Consider the following 7835-nt stretch of genomic DNA (forward strand, 5'->3'; position numbering starts at 1 on the left):
CATGTTTATAAAAATATGAAAACTGATTTACGCGGAAACTACATCACTTGTAGAGTTTTGCAGTCTAAATCAAACATGCACCTTCTGTTCCCGGGCGATAAGGCTTCATTAAATGCACCAAACTGCGATGTATTGGGGGGGGGGGGGGGTGCGAGAAAAGTGATTAAATGTTTGGAAAAATAGCGGAGGCGGTGATTCTCTTGCCTGAATCACAGTCAAATTAAACTCCGGGACGTGTGGGCGGCCTGGGCATCCGGCAGGAGTGAGACGGGGGAAGCTGTTATTTTCCCATGCTTTGGACGTTTAACCCACGCCACGAACTCCGTGGACATCCGTTTCTTCAGGGTGATTTGTTAAAACGCACCCTGGGCATCGTCTTTAACAACAACGACGACGATGACGACGGTGGTCTCGTTTTAACAATTTGAAGACGGTAAGAGGGGTTGCAGCGCTCATTTGGGCTCTCGGTGGGGCTGGCGCTCACCTCCCGAGCCCTGAGCCGGTGGTGGCAATGATGGCATTCCTCCGACGGCTGAGCATTTTTCTATACGACAACCACTGTTGCTGTTGAATTGTCCATGGAGTGGTCCTCACTTTGCCAGTCCCAAAGGGATGATGGGCCAAAGTCAACCCCCTAATCTGAAATGTAACTTAAATGCCTTCCTCGTATTGCTCGCGGCACGTGCTACCGCTGCTCCACATATCCAGGTATCGTTTTAAAGCGCATATTAAATATATCACAGCATGCACTTGCACGTTCTTGAAACGTGATATTCTGTCACGATGATTGCATGGTGCACGCGTACACTTTAAACCCATTATTACTGCCTGTGGAACACAGCTTTCAGTACAGTTCTGGAAGGTATTTTGACTTTACATGGGGTGTGGAATAGAGCGTGTGCATGGAGCCCACCAGTTCAAAATAAGTTATGTATTCTTGAATATATCTGTGCAGAGCTTTGACTGTTACACCTCATATCATGGGTTATCTCCGTGTACTCCGGCTTCCCCCCACATTGAACCAAACGCGCATTCATGAAATTGGCCGAAACATATCAATGCAGGACCCTCCTGAAAAAAAAAAACAATCTTGAGGCTCAGACAGACTTTTCTGGATGAAAGGGCGTAAATATTATGATTTTTACTACAGTAATGCCATCAGTCCTCACAATGTGGAAAATAAGCCCAGCTCGAGCGGCTGTTAGAACACGACACCGCTGTGAGTGTGAGCCAGATGCTACATCTCAGTGCAACGCTGCCCCTTCACCAGGTCTCACATTCCGCGGCAGCTCGCGGTTGCAAGTTGACAAGGATTCAACTCCCCCCCCACCCCGGATTGTAAGTCCTGGTTAACGAGGGACGTGCGGACTAGATGATGTCTGGGTGAGACTTTTTTTCTGCGTGAAGGGAAATATTCCTGTGGTGTAATTCTCTGCAGCGGTATCCATTTCATATTATTTGGGTCTTTCGGTAAAGTCACATAGATAGGTTAAAAAAAATAACAAAATCCATTTCAATCGAGACGGTGAAAATTTAAATGTAACAAAATGTCCCCGTTCACAGTGGGGGCAAGCTTCACTTGACTCAGACGGAACAAATGACATTGTTATGGGAGCCACAGGCCGGTCACGCTTCAGTCAGAGAGGACCCCAGTGGCTCATCAGAACCCCGGGCTAGCAGCACGAGCGGTGTTTGTTGACAGTTGGAGAAAGTAAGAGAGCAGGAAACCCAGGCGTGAGTGTCTCTTCCGCAAAAAATTACTCACTCGCTGCCCACAAGTTCAGCGACAGCCTCGCGCGAAGAACAAGAGCCCACTTCTGCCAGACGGCACTCGATACGGCCGTGTTTCTGCCGGCTCCGCTTTGTTTGGATAGTCGCCTGCCCCGGTTTCTCTGTCTCCGTCCCAGCGGCAGACTTGGTCGTGTTTACCGGCGATGGTGGAAATGCGTCACTCGACGTCCTTGTTCCAAAAAACGATGGGTTTTGGTAATGTAATCTATGTAGAAATACAATAAAATTATATTAGAACAAAAAACAATCACGACGTTTCGATCACAACGCAAGCGATCTTCATCAGGTGTCAAGAACAAATCACAGAGGTTAATACAACAAAAAGATGAGAGACGAGAATTCAACAAACCTGAAGAAACATTATGTGAAGCACATCCAGTCAGGCCAACAACACAGTCAGACACTTCCTGGCGGACCACGAATTTCAGAAGAGTGTTAAATTTCGTGTTCAACCTTTGGATTGCACATACCAGCATAGATAGAATGAAAAATACGAGGTACACAGTCAGTAGAAATACATATACAAGTCCACCAAGAGGTAAGGAGGGAGGAAAGACGGACAGGGAGGCAGAGAGAGGGGGGGGCGGAGGGATGAACAGAAGCTTAAATAGGAAATACGGTTGGAGGGGGGGAGGGGCCAGAGCGAGAGCGGCAGCTCAAACATGCACATCTTACACATACAAAACGGCAGCTCAAAAAAGGATCACCTCTTGTAAATACAAAACGGCAGCTCAAAAAATGACCACCTCTTGTAAATACAAAACGGCAGCTCAAAAAAGGGCACATCTTACACGTAATTACAACGGTAACTTCCCTGTAGAAGTGTGATAATAAAGTATTAAAGCTTTCGTGACTGCATAAAATGACTCATTGGTTTTTTCGGTAAAGTCACGTATGTAGAAATACAATAAAATTATATTTTAAAAAATCACGACGTTTCGATCACAACGCAAGCGATATTCATCAGGTGTCAAGAACAAATCAAGGAGGTTAATACAACAAAAAGATGAGAGACGAGAATTCAACAAACCTGAAAAAACATTATGTGAATCACATCCAGTCAGGCCAACAACACAGTTAGACATTTCCTGGCGGACCACGAATTTCAGAAGAGTGTTAAATTTCGTGTTCAACCTTTGGATTGCACATACCAGTATAGATAGAATGAAAAATACGAGGTACACGGTCAGTAGAAATACATATACAAGTGTTGTATTTACCTCCGTCACGAAAGCTTTAATACTTTATTATCACACTTCTATGGGAAAGTTACCGTTGTAATTACGTGTAAGATGTGCCCTTTTTTGAGCTGCCGTTTTGTATTTACAAGAGGTGGTCATTTTTTGAGCTGTCGTTTTGTATTCACAAGAGGTGGTCCTTTTTTGAGCTGCCGTTTTTGAGCTGCCGTTTTGTATGTGTAAGATGTGCGTGTTTGAGCTGCCGCTCTCGCTCTGCCCCCTCCCCCCCTCCCACCGTATTTCCTATTTAAGCTTCTGTTCATCCCTCCGCCCCCCCCTCTCTCTGCCTCCCTGTCCGTCTTTCCTCCCTCCATACCTCTTGGTGGACTTGTATATGTATTTCTACTGACCGTGTACCTCGTATTTTTCATTCTATCTATGCTGGTATGTGCAATCCAAAGGTTGAACACGAAATTTAACACTCTTCTGAAATTCGTGGCCCGCCAGGAAGTGTCTAACTGTGTTGTTGGCCTGACTGGATGTGCTTCACATAATGTTTTTTCAGGTTTGTTGAATTCTCGTCTCTCATCTTTTTGTTGTATTTACCTCCGTGATTTGTTCTTGACACCTGATGAAGATCGCTTGCGTTGTGATCGAAACGTCGTGATTGTTTTTTGTTTAATATAATTTTATTGTATTTCTACATATGTGACTTTACCGAAAAGAACAATGAATCCTTTTATGCAGTCACGAAAGCTTTAATACTTTATTATCACACTTCTACGGGGAAGTTACCGTTGTATTTATGTGTAAGATGTGCCCTTTTTGAGCTGCCGTTTTGTATTTACAAGAGGTGGTCATTTTTTGAGCTGCCGTTTTGTATTTACAAGAGGTGGTCCTTTTTTGAGCTGCCGTTTTGTATGTGTAAGATGTGCGTGTTTGAGCTGCCGCTCTCGCTCTGGCCCCACCCCCCCTCCAACCGTATTTCCTATTTAAGCTTCTGTTCATCCCTCCGGCCCCCCCTCTCTCTCTCTCTGCCTCCCTGTCCGTCTTTCCTCCCTCCATACCTCTTGGTGGACTTGTATATGTATTTCTACTGACCGTGTACCTCGTATTTTTCATTCTATCTATGCTGGTATGTGCAATCCAAAGGTTGAACACGAAATTTAACACTCTTCTGAAATTCGTGGTCCGCCAGGAAGTGTCTAACTGTGTTGTTGGCCTGACTGGATGTGCTTCACATAATGTTTTTTCAGGTTTGTTGAATTCTCGTCTCTCATCTTTTTGTTGTATTAACCTCCGTGATTTGTTCTTGACACCTGATGAAGATCGCTTGTGTTGTGATCGAAACGTCGTGATTGTTTTTTGTTTTAACATAATTTTATTGTATTTCTACATACGTGACTTTACCGAAAAAACCAATGAGTAATTTTATGCAGTCACGAAAGCTTTAATACTTTATTAATGCAATCTATCTCGACTGGGACGCCCAAGCAGGTTCGAGCCTGGACAGGGTTTGCGTGGGCGGCCACCGTGCATTAAAGCAGGTTGGTGTTGGCTTCTGACTTCGGCTGCGTGACTGAGCAGCGGGAAGTTTAGGGCTTTGCAAGCAAAATTCGCGTGTGTACTTGCCGCACGCCTAATTTCCCCTCGTCTGTACACCCAAAGCAATCGTACGTAGCCAACCGTGCTAATCGGAGGTGCGATTTTCATCCACCCGCAGCCATTGATGACTCAGATTTTTTTTGAAGCGCTTCATTGCGAAATATTTCTGCCGCTGATTTCATGAACAAAAATTCCCACCGGTGGCAAGTCATGAGATTAAAAGTCGAGGGAGCTGTGCCGCGTGCTCACCACACGCACGCGTGGGGAGTTGGGCGACTCCTCCAGGGCTCTTCTGATGCCTCCACCGCCAGGTCATGCTCCCACAGAGGTCAAACTCACCAGCCAGAGGTCGGTGTCCCAGCACGCACGTCGGCATTTGCAGCGTGTAGCCCACCAGAGAGGGCCTCTGACGAGCGGAGGCGATGGCGTCATGGTTATTAATGTTCTGCGGTAAACTAATTTACTGGTGGGTTATGTTGTGGGCAGCAGAGTGCAGCAAAGATCCGTTGTTGTACTCTACGATGCTCCACCAACCTGCATCGACCAACGTGGTGAAATATGGTCAAACAACCCCCACGACTCGCATATGTATAGGTAAGCCTTCTTCCAGCAGGCATTGCTACTGGGAATAAACATGCAGTCTGTCGTTAGCGCACCTGTCTTCTGGAAACCGTGCGTGCCTTGTGAGTGCGTGATGTGTTAATGTAATTTTCTCTTTTTTCTTATTGTCAGAGGTGCAGTCAAACATTATTTTTGTTTTTCTTTACGTGAACTCCCGCAGTCAACAGAGGAAGTGGCTGTCCCAGTTTGATCTATCAGGCCGCTGATGGGGTAACATTTCATTCATGCGTGTTTCTCTTACAGCGTAGGGGACACTGTGTGGTGTGTCTCCTGTGATGGAACGATTTTTCCACGACCAGTGAGTGCTACAATCCACATGGATATCTCTATTCAAAGTGGATAACAAATATATATTTTTTTATTTTAAGGAAATATTTTCCCCCAGTTCATTACAGATTGTACTATGTTGGTACTGTCCAGTCTAAAATATCGCAAGGTCGGTGCGTCGCCCCGCGTGTTAGGGAATGGCTGTGCAAAATATTTTTGACAGGCCGATTCACATCCTTCGTGTGTCCATTTCAGCCTTCAGACGTGTATCTGAACTAGCTTTGAGTAATATGGTTACCAATCCCCCTTCCAGCCTCGAACCGAAACGTGGATTCGAACCTAGGTTATGAGTGGTGCCGACCCAGCCGTGCCCTCTGCGTTACGCAGCAAACTTTCGTCTTTGTTTGGTCTTTTTGTTGAAGGCGCAACAAAGGAACGTCATTGACTCAGAACGGCAGTGGCTTCCAGAACTGTAACCCTCCCGTGCCTCAGTAGCGGGAGGACCAGGATAGCGACACAGCTGATGAGTTCATCCTGACGAGGCAGCAGGACGGCGCCGCTGTAACACTCGTGGCTCGCAGCAAGAATATCCTGGGTTCGAAGTCTGACTTGCCTCTCCGCGTGGAGTTTGTGTCATGTAGGTTTTGGTGGGTGAGAGCGCGTAAATATATAAATGTGTCGTTAAACCCGTCAACACCCGACACAGCCAATTAGTAAGGGTTGTCACGTTAACAAAACATGCCAATTCATGACGAGGAGAGCACACAGGTGTGTTGGAGCGCAAATCCACAACATTTACATATTTTGACAAACCTTACTAATTGGCTGTGTCGGGTTGTGGTGGGCTTAACGACACGTTTATATGTATGCGATCTAACCCAACTAAACCTATTTTACGTATGATATTGGCCGCGAAAGTTTACGTGTTTAACTGGACTTTGTATGTTCTCCTCCCTTGTTATCCATGGGTTTCCTCCGGGTTTTCTGGCTTTTCTTCCGTAAAAAAATGTGGTATTGACCAAACATCACGTCGGGAGAAAAACAAATGTACTTGCAAATGACTCAATTGGGATTGCACATGGTGACGTCGCCCCCTGCTGCAAAGACCTGGCAGGACCCTTTTTTCCTTCCTTGGTAGACAAACGAATTAGGAATAATAACTATATTATAATTAATAATTATAATGATATTATAATTAGAAAGACGTTATAATGATGTTATTATAATGATATAATTATGATTACTATATCATATGTATTATTAATGAATAATTATTATAACAATGAATAATAAAATGATTGATAACTATTAGAATAAAAATTACCAATATTCATTATAATAAAATTACTATATCATTATATATTTTTTACGCTAATAATTATTATTTAATGCAAAGCGAAACATAACTCATCGCAGTGAACACGTGGTTGCACTGTGGCATTCGGAATACGCTGCGGCAGTGTGTGCGTCACTTTAACACGTGGTAGACTTTCGCGACCAATAGAGATTTTTTTTGTTGGGTTAGATCGCGTAAATATATACATGTGCCGTTAAAACCCGCCACCACCCGACACAGCCAACTAGTAAGGGTTGTCACGTAAACAGAACGTGGCCAATTCGTCACTAGTACAGCACACACCGGTGTGTTGGAGAGCCAAGCCACAACATTTGCAATCTGAGCACGATTACAACTAGCTTCATCAGGCGACAGACAGATTTGTGGAGAAGTCCACCTGTTTCGTTCCTGTGCCGTCGTCTCGACAGTTCTGTTCCTTCACCTGAAGAAGGCCACTTGCGTTGTGGCCGAAACGTCGCGATTTTTTGTTTTATTTTTTACCTACGTGACTTTACCGAATAGAACCAAAGAGTATTTGCATTCTTTACTAGCTTTGAGAATTTCGTCGAGCATTTGCAATTAATTAGTCGTAGCACTCTGTGGACAGTGATTATGAACTGCTTGGGAGATGACGTGCTTCCACGTTGGAGCCTGTGACACGTAATTAATGCCCCATCGGGATGCAGATCTTGTTGTGGTCGGGATAATGAGTGCGCGCGTGCGTGCACGAGACACAAAACTGACAGCCGCGCGGGAGGCTTGAGTTTGCACAACAACATCGAATATCGGAAATTATACAATCCTGTGAATCTTTGGCTGGAATTAAATGAGAGAAATATTTTCGTGTGTTTTTCTCCCCCCGTGTTTTTACCACAGCTGTCACACGTAGATTTCACGGGTTTGTTTACTGAGCGTTCCTCCAAAACAATGTCTGCACGCGTATACGTGGACTGCTAAGGGTCATATTTTTTTTTGGGGGGGGGGGGAAATACATATTTACATAATTGTGTTGCAATTACAGGCCACGCTGTCCCACA

Source organism: Petromyzon marinus, chromosome 34 (assembly GCF_048934315.1).
Source record: "Petromyzon marinus isolate PM22_M1 ecotype Great Lakes invasive population chromosome 34, UKy_Petmar_22M1.pri1.0, whole genome shotgun sequence".
NCBI lineage: Eukaryota > Metazoa > Chordata > Hyperoartia > Petromyzontiformes > Petromyzontidae > Petromyzon > Petromyzon marinus.